This window comes from Spermophilus citellus, assembly GCF_964194105.1.
Source record: "Spermophilus citellus genome assembly, chromosome: 10".
NCBI classification, from domain to species: domain Eukaryota; kingdom Metazoa; phylum Chordata; class Mammalia; order Rodentia; family Sciuridae; genus Spermophilus; species Spermophilus citellus.
The window spans coordinates 34,194,742-34,210,212 of record NC_138197.1 but is presented as its reverse complement, the minus strand read 5'-3'; the positions used below and the strand labels follow the sequence as shown (position 1 = coordinate 34,210,212).

The window sequence follows — 15,471 nt, the reverse complement described above, 5'->3', positions numbered from 1 at the left end:
TCAATTCCCTGTAATGTACAAGCGTGTGTTCACACATACACACAATCCAGACCTAGTTTGATTGTGGAGTAGTGACTTCTCAATGATGCAAGTGAAACTAATGAATCTTACCTTCTTTCTCTTTCAGTGGACTCTCATCCGGTCAGTTCAGAAATGCTAGTAAAGAAACTTCATGACTTGACTCTGAATCCTTGTGCTAAATGGCCGTCCCCTCTGCCAGAAAGTCCACGCCAACCACTGGACAGGAGTGAGAGGGTCTTACGGGGGGTCAGAAAGGGCTTTCCCAACAGGCGGCGAGGAGTCCGGACATTGTTATCTGCACGGAGAGAGCTTGTGGAAAAATGGAGATATCTCCTAAGTGTAAGATTTTCCCAGATGAGTTTGTGATATGGGTAGGGCTATTGGATCTTCTGGGCAGATGGCACTGCCATCCCAGGATGACGTATACATTAAGATGTCAGCAGTGCTGAGTGGCAGTACTCAGGCTGGATAACTTACATCTTTAAGGCTCCCCCATTTCTCTTACAGTGGGTATGTAACTTGTTTTGTAAACCCAGGAGTGCTTAACCACTGAGCCATGTATCCTTAACCTTTTTTTTTATTTTTATTTTTGGGGGTAGAGCCTTGCTAAGTTGCTTAGGGCCTCAACCTTCTGAGCCCCTGGGATTATAGGTGTGTGCCACCATGCCTGGTTGTAAATATTTTTTTTTTCTTTCCATGAAGCTTCAAAAACAAGAAAGAGACAACAATCTTAAGGAAGTTCAGGTAAATTTTTTTTTTTCTTTGCTATAAGTGTGGGTAGGGTATATGGTTTGGTTTGGATTTTTGTTTGGAGAAGAAGGGGGAATTGGCTTGAAGGTTTTTTGTTTGTTTGTTTTGTACCAGGGATTGAACCCAGGGGCACTTGACCACTGAGCCACATCCCCAGCCTTGAGACAGGGTCTCACTAAGTTGCTTAGGGCCTTGCTTAATTGATGAGGCTGGCTTTGAATTTGGAGATCCTCCTGCCTCAGCCTCCCAAGCCACTGGGATTACAGGCCTGTGCCACCATGCCTGGCTGGCTTGAAAGTTCTGAATCCCCAGGAATTCTGGAGAAATCAGTCCATGTTTATAGTTGTTTATTTGATGCTGGGAATTGAACTTGAGTTTTTATTTTTTAGAATGGTTTTAAGTTCACTGCAAAATTGAGCAGCAAGTAGAGTTTCAGTATACCCCTTTCAGATTAAGGTGTGGATAAAGAGCATAGATATTTGCATGAATTCACTTCCTGAAAGAGATCTATACCACCTCACACATAGCCTCCCCAACCATCAACAACAGAATTGACACATCACCCAGTGCATATTTGACATTAGGGTTCACTCTCTGTTATGTTTGTACTTACAAGTGCTTCATAAACATGATCTTCGTAATGGTACCATGTTGTAAGACAAACTCCTAAACCTAGTGTCCAGCAGAGTGAGTTACATACAAGGAATTCAGAGAATTAAGACTGAAATAGTATTTTACTAACAAGTCTGCATCTGTTGTCATTATAAAATGACCCACAAGCTGGCATGGTACCCATATGTTTCATTCCTCTTTTTCATACCCCTAAGTTGTTTTTTTTTTCTTTTTTTTTTTCCTCCAGTACTAGGGATTGAATCCACACGCACTCTACCACTGTTTTGATTTTCAGATGGGGTCTCCCTAAGTTGCTAGGCTGGTCTAGTAAATATGGTCTTCCTGACAGTCTCCCTAGTTGCTGAAATTAGATTGCACTTGGTCAAAGGCTAACTTTATAAACAATAGATTTGAGAGTTTTTTATACTTCTTTGAGGTATAATATGATTAATCTAATTTCATTATTTCTTTCAGAGTGAATCACGAAGTGTACCATTCAAATGTACCTGCAGTTTTTGCGTATATCATGGATGGGATCCTTCTGAGAATGCTAGAATAGGGTATGATTAGGACACAGAGTCAATATAGGCATAAATTGTACTTGTTCTTCATGATGGTAATTTTAGGCACACTTTTCTATGCTTAGACTGCATAACCAATGATTCTGAATAGCTTATTATGAGTTCTGTGATGTCTTTATTCTTTATCCTTTTTTTTTTTTTTGGTGTTAGGGATCCCTTCATGCCTTAATGCCAGTACTTTATAAGGAATCTGAGCAGTTAAAATGTGCATAAATGATTTCAGTATACTTTAGTTTTACTTTTCTGTTTGACTCAAAGAAGTACCAATAGGACTTAAGTCTTCCAGGAGATTTTAAAAGCCTGAAATCTGAAATAAAACTCAGGAACTGGAAGAGATGTAAAGAGAATGTTAGATAGTTTGATTAGAGTGTAATAATTAGAGTAGATAATTAGATTTTCTGGTTTTCAAAAATTTGAGTTGCAATAAAAAGAAATTTTGATGTGCTGTTTTAATTTTCAGTAGCAAATAAATGTATATATAGAGGAACTTATTGATCAATTTGAGTATTTTATACAAATTCTTATTCCTGGTTTTATACTTTAGAAAAGTTTTTTTTTTAAGAGAGAATTTTTAATATTTTTTTATTTTTCGGTCGACACAAACCCAGTGCCTCACTCACACATGCTAGGTGAGCACTCTACCACTGAGCTCCAACCCTAGCTCAGTGTTTTGCTATATAGTGAATGAACAATTTAATCTCACATTTCTAGAGTGTAAATATCTGGTAATATTTTGTGATATTATTCACTGGAAGGAACTTTGAGTAAGGTGTGGATAAAGAGCATAGGTATTTGCATGAATTCACTTCCTGAAAGAAATCTCAAAATTAAAGGAGCTAAAAGGGAAGTGGGAGTTTTAGAAATTGCTGATAGGTGCAGAGAGGTTTCCTTCTCTTGTCAGATAAATTCTGCAGCTGCTATCAGCTGGGAGTCCTAATATAGTTAATTTTTGAAACTGCCTACATGGAGGTTGCCTATCTATCACTTGATTCCCCTAGGTAACCAGTTTTTCATTCTGAAGCTAGGAGTCCCCAGTCTCCAGTTAAACTATAATACCAAAGATATTACTTGGACTTCAGGTAGCTGCTTATGTGCAGTGGCTTTAGTTATCCACATCAATGTCAGTCTGAAAATATTAAATGGAAAAATTATAGAAATAAACATTAAGAAATAATATTATGGAAAATTGTTATTTGATTAGCTACTACTAATCTCACTTTGCCTAATGTATAAATTATACTTTTATCCCTATACATATATACCTATCATAAAGTTTATGTAAAGTTCAGTACCACCCCAGCGTTTCTGTGGGGGTTTTGGAATGTATCCCCTGTGAGTAAGGGGGGGGCTACTTTGTCAGGAATTGCAGGGCCACAGGGGTAAAAACCAAATACATTTGCATATCAAAGGAGCAAATTGAGAACCTATGATAATGAAATATCCCAAGAGGCAATGTCGTCCAATGGTATTTAACTTTTTTTTAAAAATGATATGCATAGATCTGACATTCTTTTGGAAATAAAGATAAAGTTTGCCCTTTTTCCTCCAGCTGACATGTGTTCAGAGTGATAGAAAATCTAAGTTGGGGGGGCTGGGGTTGTGATTCAGGGGCAGAGAACTTGCCTAGCTTGTGTGAAGCTCTGGATCGATTTTAAGTTGGGTACGGTGGCCCAGGCCTACAATCCCAGTCACCTGGGAGACCGGAGGATTACACACTGGAGGCCAATCTGGGCCATTTATTGAAACCCTGTCTCAAATTCAAAAAAGGACTGGGATGTAGCTCAGTGGAAGAGTACAATAAAGGTTTAATCCCCAATGTAGGATAGGGGTTTTGGGAAAGGAGGCTCCCTGCTTCCTTTTTTTGTATGCAAAAGCGCCCTTCAGTAGTCTCAGGCATATGGAAAATGCTCAAAACATTCATTTACTATTTATGATACTGGGATCTAAGCCAGGACCTCATGTGTGCTGGGCAGGTAAGTAAGTACTGTATCACTGAGTACTTGGCACTGATTTTATGGATGAATGTGTGAAGTGATTGTTTTTTTGTTTTTCAAATTGGAATCAATAACAGCTTACTGAAAATTTTTATGGGCTCTCCTTTTTCAAAGTTATTATACATCACAAAGCACTAATTAGCTATTTGTAATGGTGGATGCCAATCGGAACATTTCCATGGAAAAATGTCCCATTCAGAAGGCAATTTGCAAGATGATGAAGATCTACTTCTGAGGTAAATCACAGTGAATATCATTCCAACCCCATTTTTCTGTTTTGGAATGAAAATTTACTATAACACAAGACTTGCTTGTTAGGATCATTAGGTTCCCCTGCATGCCAGAATCTAAAAGGGAGAAAAAGGATGAGGACATTTCTTTAAATAGTGTTTTTTAAAAGTTTAAATATTGAGGAGGGTAGAATTGAAAAGTGTTGAAGTTAAAGTCAACATGAACCCCAAATATTCTTTCCCCACTTTTCTGTATTGTAGTGGCACCCCCTCTTCCATGGAAAAACTTAAAACATAATAGTTTGTACAAGTGTGCTTGCAAATGCAGAGTGTGATAAGAAAAACATAATTAGGCCCCTGGCTTTGGACTGGAGCTTCAGAGTAGAGGTTACTAATTGGGCTCCATGGTAACTGTTGGCAGGGGGAGGGAAAAAGGGAGAGGAAGCCTTTCCCTTCTCAGGCTCTGTCCTTGAAGGGTTAACTTGCCCAGAACAGGGAAATAAAAAGCTGTTTTTGTGTCAGCTTCTGCAGACTGGATTTCTGAGCGCCTCTCCCTGCATACTGGGTACAAAGTTCTGAAACTGCCTGAACTGGGGGTTCAGGGAGATTAATTGATTACAGTGAAAGCTGTACCCTCTGAACCTGGCTGCAGCCAAATAAAACTGTTTACTGCTGTCTTTGGTGTCTTGCCTCATCTGTCTCCTACAGTATTTTTTAAATCTTCATGTAGTCCTTCTTCATCTGAGTCTCTGATATTTCCCCTGAAAACTGTTCCCCTGTATGACCCTTGATTCAGGAATTCTTTATCTAATTCTGTACTCAACGTGGCATTTTTGTTGTAAGGTGTCTGATCAACCCATTGCCAATGTCTGACCCTCTGGATCAGGCATCCCCTTGTGATAAGCAAAATCTTTATTCAGATGTTGGATGATGAAATTCTAAGGAAAAGAAAGGAGTCATGATTTTGGAGAACTTAAATTGAACTGAGTTATTTTTTTGTATTGGGAATTGAACCCAAGAATGCTTAACCAATTTTTTATTTGAGACATGGTCTCACTAAGCTGTCCAGGCCTGCCTCAAGCCTGTGATCCTTTTGCCTCAGCCTCCTGATTTGCTGGGATTATAACATGTGTGCCATTGTGTTAGGCTGATCAATGAATTTTATATCGACTCAGTTTCCTTGTTTACTAAATGACCAGATATTGTTTTTGTGCTGAGAATCCATCCCAGAGCCTGTCCTACTAGACTAGTGCTTTATCCCTGAGCCACATCCCCAGCTCTTATTGGTTCCTGATTATGGGTACTAGGAATTGAACCTAGGGTACTTTACTACACAGCCACATCCCTAGGACTTTTCTTTTTGTGGTGCTGGGGATTGAACCCAGGGCCCTGGGCATGCAAGGCAAGCACTCTACCAACTGAGCTATATTTTTTTGTTTCCACACAGGGACTCACTAAGTTGCTGAGGCTGGCCTCAAACTTATGATCTCCTGCCTCAGCCCCCTAAATTGCAGGGATAATAGGTCTGAGACACTATACCTAATTTGATTTTTTTAAAGTCTTCATAATATTCTTTTTTTGTAAGGTAGTTACTCTTTTTGAGGGGGAGGTGGTGGATATTCCCCAGAGGCACTTTACTATTAACCTATATCCACAGGCCTTTTTATTTATTTGAGACAGGATCTCACTAAGTTGCTTAGGCCCTCACTAGTTTGTTAAGGCTGGTCTCAAATTTGTGATCCTCCTGCTTCAACCTCCCAAACTGCTGGGGATACAGGTGTGCATCACTGTGCCTACTGGTGGTTAATTATTCTTAAGCATTTCTATATAAATGCATTTTATATAATCGGTTAATATCAATGCTGGTATTAATGTTGAATGTAATGAGACTTTTTTGGGAGGGGAGGGTTTGAACCCTGAGCATTCTGTATTCTAGCCCTTTTAAAAATGTTTTATTTTCAGACAGGGTCTTGCTAATTTGCTCAGGCTGTGATCCTCGGATCTCTTAGGATTGCATGTGTGCACCACTGTGCCCCACTGGGACTTCCATTTCTATTATTATTTTTAGTTGTCAATGGACCTTTATTTATTTATATGCGGTACTTATTTATTTATATGAGAATTGAGCCGATTGCATCACACATGGTAGACAAGCACTCTACCACTGAGCTACAATCCCAGCCCTCTACTTCTAATAATGGTGGACTAAGTAGTTTGGGCTTAACCCCTTAATGAAGTCAACTAAATAAACTGAATGAAATATGAAAAAACTTAATGTTTCAAAATGAGCTCACAGAATAGTGAAAAGTTACAAGATCAAGAGAATTTTTTTGGAAATCCAGAGAAAAGAGAATGAAAGTTATGGCCACTTTTGAATCAGAAGAAGCAGATAAAAGAACGTCATCTTTTTTTTTTTTTTTTGCCTCCCAGGATGCTAATGTTTAAACTTGCTTTAAAACTTTGATTTTATTTCTTCTCGTACTGGGAATTGAACTCAGCAGAGCTACATCCCTACCCCGCATTCGAGGGAAGCTCTCTACCAACTGAGCTATCCCCAGCCTTTCTTATTTTTTGAGGCAGGGTCTCACTAAATTGCTGAGACTGGCCTTGAACTTGTGGTCCTCCTCCCTCAGCCTCCTGAGTTTTGAGGATTACAGGAGTATGTCACCATACCAGGTACCCAGTGTTTACTGGTATATTTACTAATCCCTAGGTGATTAAATATTATTATTATTATTATTTTGGTACTGGGGATTGCACTCAGGGGTGCTTAACCACTGAGTCACATCCCAGCCCCCCCCCCCTTTTTTTTTAATATCTATAGACAGGGTCTTGCTGAGTTCCTTAGGGCCTTGCTAAATTGCTGAGCTGGCTTTGAACTCATGATCCTCTTGCCTCAGCCTCCCTAGCTTTTGGGATTACAGATGTGCACTGCCATACCTGACAGTTATTTCACTCTTAACAGGGACTGGTAAACTTCATGGAAAGATCCAAATAGTAAATATTTTAGGGTTTTGTTTTTGTTTTATGCTTCTAGAGATTGAACCCAGGGGTGATTTGCCACTGACCTACATCCCTAGCCCCTTTTTATTTTTTCTTTTAATTTTGAGATAGGTCTCACAAAGTTGCTGAGGCTGGCTTTGAACTTTCGGTACTCCTGCCTCAGCCTCCTGAGTTGCTGGGATTACATATGCGTGCCATCAGGTCCAGCTGTTTTAGGTCACAACTACTTGACTCTGCTTATTGCAGCATGAAAGTAGTTATTGACAGTCACTAAAGAAATTAATGTGGTGGTGTTCTAAAACAATATTTATTTACAAAAGCAGGTAGCTGAGCTGGTAGGGTTTCCCCCAAGGGACTTAATTTTCCATCACCTGCTTTAAACCCACAAACATCATTTTACAGATGAATTCTTTAACCTTGTCATCATAGGTATTCATTGGTCATATATAAACCCACATATTTAGCAAAAAATAATCCTGAGGCTCAAGTGGTAGCGCGCTCGCCTGGCATGCATGCGACCCGGGTTTGATCCTCAGCACCACATACCAACAAAGATGTTGTGTCTGCCGAGAACTAAAAATAAATAAATAAATAAATATTAAAATTCTCTCTCCTCTCTCACTCTCTCTTTAAAAAAAAAATAATAATAATCCTGAAGGCTGGGGATATAGCTCAGTTGGTAGAATGCTTGCCTCTCATGCACATGGGCCCTGGGTTCAATCCCCAGCACCATACACACAGACATACACATACATACATGCAAAAAAAAAAATTGAAAATTTTCTGTTTATTACAGATAAAAATATTCTTCAGAGTTTACCACCCATCACAAAGAATGAGGCTAGAATAAGATGAACTTGAGTTGCAACCTAATTTTCTGCTCTTTAATTATGGGAAACTTATATAATCTGAGTCTTAAATATTTCTCTTCTTTCACATTTCTTACTCAATTTTGAGAGGTTGAAGAAACATACATAATACATGCAAAATATTTAGGGGCAGTTAGTGTTGGAAAACTCTAGGTTGGGGTTTAGTTCAGTGTTAGAAGCCTACAAGTTCAGGTCCTGGATTCAATCCCTAGCACTGACCAAAAAAAAAAAAAAAAAAAAAAACCCACAAAGAAACAGTTTTTGCTCCTTAGAAACACCAGCCTGTGTAACTGGTCAATACTAAAGAGATCAAACACATTTTCTTTCTTTCTTTTTTTTTCTAAAGAGAGAGTGAGAGAGGAGAGAGAGAGAGAGAGAATTTTTTTTTTTTTAGAATTTTTTTTTAATATTTATTTTTTAGTTCTCGGCAGACACAACATCTTTGTTGGTATGTGGTGCTGAGGATCGAACCCGGGCTGCAGGCATGCCAGGCGAGCGCGCTACCGCTTGAGCCACATCCCCAGCCCCTCAAACACATTTTCTTTAACAAATTATGAAGTTTAATTTAAGCTATGTGAAAATATTGTTTTGATACATTTTATGCCAAAACATGTTTATATATTGGTATGTATTATACTAAAAAAGCCAGTCTAGGGCTGGGATTGTGGCTCAGAGGTAGAGTGCTAGCCTAGCATGTGTGGGGTGCTGGGTTTGATCCTCAGCACCACATAAAAATATATTCATCTATAATTAAAAAAAAAAAAAATATATATATATATATATATATATATTTTTTTTTTTTTTTTTTTTTAAAGCAAGTCTAGAAGAATATCAGACTTTCATCACAGCTCCACTTTTCTTTGGGTACTGGAGATTGAACTTCCCCACAGAGGGGCGCTTCCCCACAGATCTATATCCTTGCGGATATTTCTCCACAGAGCTATATCCCCAGTCCATATTTTTTTATTTGGAGACAAGGCCTTGTTAAATTGCTCCGGTTGGCCTAGAACTTGGATCTTCCTGCCTTAGCCTCCGGAGTTGCTGGGATTACAGCTGTACACATCTGTGTCCAGCTCACAGCGCTATTCTGACAAGTCTGCTTGTGCTTGCTCCTTTCTGTACTAACACTGTACACACTAAACTTATCAGAATATATTTCCCAGGGATCCTACCTTGGAAATTTTTAATCTCCAAAAGTAGATTTGGTTGGCTGTGAAACCATTAAAATATGTATGAAGATATTTGAAGACCAAATAACATGTAGAGACTAAGTTGTTGCATGTAATTACAGTGTCTGCAGGTATGCTGCTCTTAAAAGGCCGAAGTCTTAAAGGGAGATTTTCATAAAAGTAAACTGTGGCATTTGGAATTTTCAAGTTTTTAGTTTCTGTCATCTTTGGGGAGTGTCAGCTGAAATTAATAAGTAAAATGACTCTATAGTGAATTAAATCAGTTTATTCTATAGCTGAAGATGGATGTTAAGAAATTTAGTCTTGCATGGTTGCCATGGCACACACATGTAATCCCAGATACTCTAACAGGTAAAAGACTAATGTATTATAGACCAGGTTAGAGATGACTTAAGTGGAAAAAGAGTCACATATGGAATAAGCTACCATTTATAACTTGATTAGTTGGTATTAAGTGAGTAATAGAGGTCAGAGTTCAGGAAGCAGATTGGAAAGATTACTGGGAGCCTAAATTCAAGAAATAATTTAGACGTGTTCTTTTTCCTTTTGATACCAGGGATTGAATCCAGAGGTGCTTAAGGTCTGAGCCACAACTCCAGCCCATTCTTTTATTTTGAGTCAAGTTTTCATACTAAATTGCTAAGGCTGGGTTTTGAACTTTGGATCTTCCTGCCTCAGTCTCTCAGTCTGGGATTACAGGCGGGCACCTGCAGACATGTTTTTTTTTTTTTTTTTTTTTTTTTTTTTTTTAATATGTGTTCTTAAAGCTACAGGAAGAGAAGTTAAAAGAAAGAGCACTTGGTGAATACCAGCCTCTCATGTTCAACTGGGACAGTTAAACTAAGTGATAGTTAGACAAACTTATGGAGATGACAACATTAAATACTTCAGTCTTTCTTATCCAGTATATAATATGATTATGTCACAGGTGAATATATAATTATTATTCTGCTCTGAGGAAATATGATTGAGAAGGCAATAAGAAAGCTAGGGAAATTACAGGGTAAAGAAGCATTATTAACTAAAGAGAAATCAGCAAGACAACAATAGGTCATCTCCAGTCATCTCCATCAGTAAGAGATATTGAAAATCTGGAGGAATTCTGTATAGAATCCAAACTTGGCTCAGAAAGATGAACAGAATTTGCTTGAGTAATGGAAGACTCCATTAGGGGAAATGTAAAGGAGTTTTGTGGGTGGGGAATGGAAAGAAAAAGAAAAAATGTCTTGTTCAGAAAGCAAAGAAAAATGAAAGCCTTCAAAGATCACTTTAAATGTCATGGAGAACAAGTAGGATGTGGTGGTGCTTGCCTGTAATCCCATCAACTCTAGAGGCTGAGGTAGGCAGATCACAAGTTCAAGGCCAGTTTTAGCAATTTAGGGATACCTTGTCTGAAAAAAAAAATTATAAAGGCCGGGGATGTGGCTTAGTGATTAAGCATTCCTAGGTGCAATCTACAGTTTAAAACTAATCAAAACAGAAGGAAAAGAAACAATTTCAGCAGGTTGAAATTACAGCTGGACAGTCTTAGAAGTAGAGTAGCACAGAATGGAAAGGAATACTGTTATTAAAATAAAACTAGTTTCTTAAGGCCTGAAAAATTCAAAACTTGAGGAAAGACAATGTTCATAGTAAGACAACATAGTGGGAGACATATTCTTCACTAGGGAAGATCAGAGTCTTTAGCATAGTAACTCTAGATAAGTGTCTGCTGAGAATACCTGAGTGGACCCAAATGTCCCTCAAAAGCAGATCAAAGGCAGCAATAGCTCTCATTGAGCACAGAGCTGAAATTTTCTTGTGAAATGGTTAAAATAATTAATTTTTATGTTAGTTATTATAAGATGTTACTACAACAATTTTTTTTTTCTTTTTTAAAAGATGTGAGATGTAGATAATGGGAATCTCATGGAAACCTCAGTGTAAGCCATTATCAACGTTGCTAATTTCTCAGCTTCATAAGAAAGTAGGACTGTTTGCTTTTAAAAATCTTTATGTGGGCTGGGGATGTGGCTCAAGCGGTATCGCACTCGCCTGGCATGTGTGCGGCCTGGGTTTGATCCTCAGCACCACATATAAACAAAGATGTTGTGTCTGTCGAAAACTAAAAAATAAATATTAAAAAAATTCTCTCTCTCTAAAAAAAAAAAAAAAAAATCTTTATGGTAGCTGGGGATTGAACCCAGGGCACTTTACCACTAAGCTATATCCCCAGTGTGTATTATTTTATATTTTGAGATAGGGTCTCACTAAATTGCTGAGGCTGGCATGGAACTTCCTATCCTCCTGCCTCAGCCTCTCAAGTAGCTGGGGTTAAGGGTATATAGCCAGGCCCTTATCTAAAGATGGATTTTCCCCTTTATATATTCAAAGGACTCTGTTTATCCCCTAAAGGCTTTCTTTGCACTCTGGATTGCCTGCAGGATCACCTGGCATAATTACTTTCTCCTCCATTTTCTAGTTCTTTTAGATACCATTTTGCTGCTAGAAATTTAAAGTGGCCATAAAAATTTGTACCTGGATTAAATTATGCTCTAGGTTCTGGAATATAATTTGTTTGAAATAACAGCTAAAATTTTGGGGTTTTGTACACATGTAAAAGTTTGAAGATGGTTGATACTATGATAATCTCCAAGGCTCTATAAATTTGCGTGTTTAAGGAAGAAAGCTTCAAGCTAAGCATGGTAGTATGTGCCTGTAATCCTCCTCTTCAGAAGGCGGAGGATTTACTACATGCATGAGCTACCACATCCTGGTCTATGTTATTATCTTTCAGTGTGCATTATTTAATAAGTAATTAAAACCTATTTTATCAATCATAGGAAATATTTAGGCCAGTTACAGTCAATTTTCTTATTTCCCTGTTTCTAATGTTTATTTTTAATTTCCAACTATAAATAAAATCATATGCTAGCTGTTAGACCAATTAATGTTTAAAATATATACCTTCATTTTTTTCTTTTTCTTTTTTCTTTGACTCTTTTATTTATTTATTTGGATTCTTTTATTTATTTATTTTATTATTATTATTTTTTAAATACATGACAACAGTGGAATGCATTACAATTCTTATTACACATATAGAGCATATTTTTTTTCTTTACTTTTCTTTTTGAGAGAGAATTTTAATATTTATTTTTCAGTTTTCGGCACACAACATCTTTGTTTGTATGTGGTGCTGAGGATCGAACCTGAGCTGCACGCATGCCAGGTGAGCGCGCTACTGATTGAGCCATATCCTCAGGCCTTTTTTTTTTTTTCCCCAAAACAACTTTATTCATGACACATATTTAAAAAAAAAATTCCCACCCCCTGGAAATGAGCTTAAAAAAATAAACAAAATCCACCTCCTATCTCCCTGTTCCTACTTCCTCCCATTCCCTCCAAATAAAAGGGGAAAAAAAAAAAGGCAAAGGAACAAAACAAAACAAAAAACTGAAAAACAAAAAATCCCCCAAAACCCCCCAAAACAAGGTAGTGCATTTCCGCAGGGAGAAGGGGAATTTACACTGGAGCCACTGGGAGCTGAACAGAGATCTTCCTGCTACAGAAACCTGCAAAGAAAGACACTCAAAACAGAAAAAGAAACACAAAAGGAAACAAAATAGATCACCAGGCAATCTGGAGGGGCAGGAGAGGGAAAGAAGGTGGAGTGGGTGGTAGACCTGGCTAGACAGGAGCAGGCAGGCAGGGACTGTGAAAGGCAGGGAGAAGATGGAGGGAACTAACAAGCAGAACAGTTTGGTGTCCTTTCAGAGCCTGGGTAAAAAAAAACCCTCCTACCACCTATGCCCACCTACCCTTGAGCAGCCCCCAAGGGGGTGAAGTGGGGCAGGGAAACAGCTTGCAGTTGAGAAGGAGCACATTTTATATATATATATATATATTTATTTATTTTTTAGTTTTAGGTGGACACAATATCTTTATTTTATTTATTTATTTATTTATTTATTTTAAATATTTATTTATTTTTTTAGTTATGGGCAGACACAACATCTTTGTTGGTATGTGGTGCTGAGGATCGAACCCGGGCCGCACGCATGCCAGGCGAGCGTGCTACTGCTTGAGCCACATCCCCAGCCAGGAGCACATTTTTTTGTATCTCAGTATATAAAGTATGTTCATGCCAATTTATGCCATTATACATGTACTTTTGTGTGTGTGTGTTTTTTTTGTTTTTGTGGGTTTTTTTTTGCATTACAATTCTTAATACACATATATACCACAATTTTTTATATCTCTGTTTGTATGTAAGGTATGTTGACACCCATTTCAAGTTTTCATACATGTACTTTGTATAATGATGACCATCACATTCCACCATCCTTGCTAATCCCCTGCCCCCTCCTTTTCCCTCCCATCTCTCTTCCCTATCTAGCATTAATCTATTCCTCCCATGCTCTCCCTCTCTACCCCACTATGAGTCACCCCCCTTATATCAGAAAAAATATTTGGCATTTGTTTTTTCCTTCCTTTTTTCATTAAAATTTTGATCATGTGCCAGCCTTAGTAGCACACGCCTGTAATTCCAGAGACTCAGGAGGCCAAGGCAGGAGAATTTGAAAGTTCAAAGCCAGCCTCAGCAATTTAGCAAGTCTCTGAGTAACTTAGTAAGACCTTGTCTAAAAATAAAAAAAGGACTGGAAAGTGGCTCAGTGGTAAAGCATTCAATCCTCAGTACCCAAAATTTAAAAAAAAAAAAAATTTTTTTTGATCATGTTTATCAAAATTAGTGTAATTCAGATTTTTGGGGGGAGGAGGTACAGAGGACTGAATCCAGGGGTACACCACCACTGAGCCACATTCTCAGCCCTAATTTTTATTTTTTGAACAGGATCTCACTAAATTGTGCAGGCTGGCCTTGAACTTTTGGTCCTCCTGCCTCTTCCTCCAGAGTTGCTGGGATTACGGTGTGGGATGTCACATTTGGCAGAATTTCTGAATTTTTACATATTTTTTCCAATTAATTATTTTACAAACCAAGCTAACTGTATTTCCAAATTACAGTTAATTGTAAATACCTTTTCTAAAGTAATATAATGCCTTGTATTTTATTTTATTTTTTTTACCTGAGATTGAACCCAGGGCGCTTAACCACTGAGTATATCCTCAGCTTTGTGGTTTTTTTTTTTTTTTTTTTTTTTTTTTTTTTTTTTTTAAGAAACAGAGTCTTGGGGCTGGGGATGTGGCTCAAGTGGTAGCGCGCTCGCCTGGCATGCGTGCAGCCCGGGTTCGATCCTCAGCACCACATACAAAGATGTTGTGTCCGCCGAAAACTAAAAAATAAATATTAAAAAAATTCTCTCTCTCTCTCTCTCTCTCTCTCTCTCTCCCCCCTCTCTCACTTTCTCTTTAAAAAAAAAAAAAAAGAAAAAAAGAAAAAAAAAAGAAACAGAGTCTTGCTGATTTGCTTAGGGCCTTGCTAAATTGCTAAGCCTGGCTTTGAACTCGCCATCCTCCTGTTTCAGCCTCTTGAGCTGGGATTATAGGGGTGTACATGGCAGAATTTTAGTTTTTTTTTTTTTTTAATTTTTATTGTTGGTCGTTCAAAACATTACATAGTTCTTGATATATCATATTTCACACTTTGTTCAAGTGGGTTATGAACTCCCATTTTCACCCCGTATACAGATTGCAGCATCACATCGGTTAGTTTTTGTTTTGTATGAAACATAATGTTAGCTATATGTTATTACAAAGTAGGTAACAAGAATTATTATTTACTTATTTATTGATGAGTGGGGATTGAACCCAGAGCCTTATGCCTGCTAGGAAAGCATAGGTTCTACAACACAACTATGTTCCCAGTCCTAAGACATTTTCTTTTCTTTTTCTTTCTTTCTTTTTTTTTTTTTTTTTTTTTTTTTTTTGGTACCAGAGATTGAACTCAGACATGATTAACCACTGAGCCATAACCCCACCCACCCATTTTTACTTTTACTTTTTGAGACAGGGTCTTAAGACATTTTTTATGGACTTATTTTATTAGAGCTTGCCGCGTCCGGCAGAAATGGACCGAGTCCGGCGGGAGACGTCAGGGTTAAAAGATTTCACAGGACACCAAGGTTCTTCATCCAGGGAGAGTCTGTCTTTATTATCTCAGCTCATACTTATATATTTCTTTCAGACAGAATGGAAAGTTACTGGTAGGCGGAAGCAAGGACGGAGGGGGGCAGGTGGTCCTTGTCGACTCATACTAAGCCTTCAACCAGGAACCTTAT

The 15,471-nt window shown here is 38.0% G+C and overlaps 1 long non-coding RNA gene across 1 annotated transcript; it reads left to right on the top strand.

Moving 5' to 3' along the window:
• Positions 1-229: 229 nt before the first annotated feature.
• On the top strand, positions 230-2,290 carry LOC308658916. The gene is made up of 3 exons (XR_014024255.1): positions 230-360; positions 724-765; positions 1,858-2,290. It is a non-coding gene; the product is annotated as an uncharacterized lncRNA (long non-coding RNA).
• Positions 2,291-15,471: the final 13,181 nt, after the last annotated feature.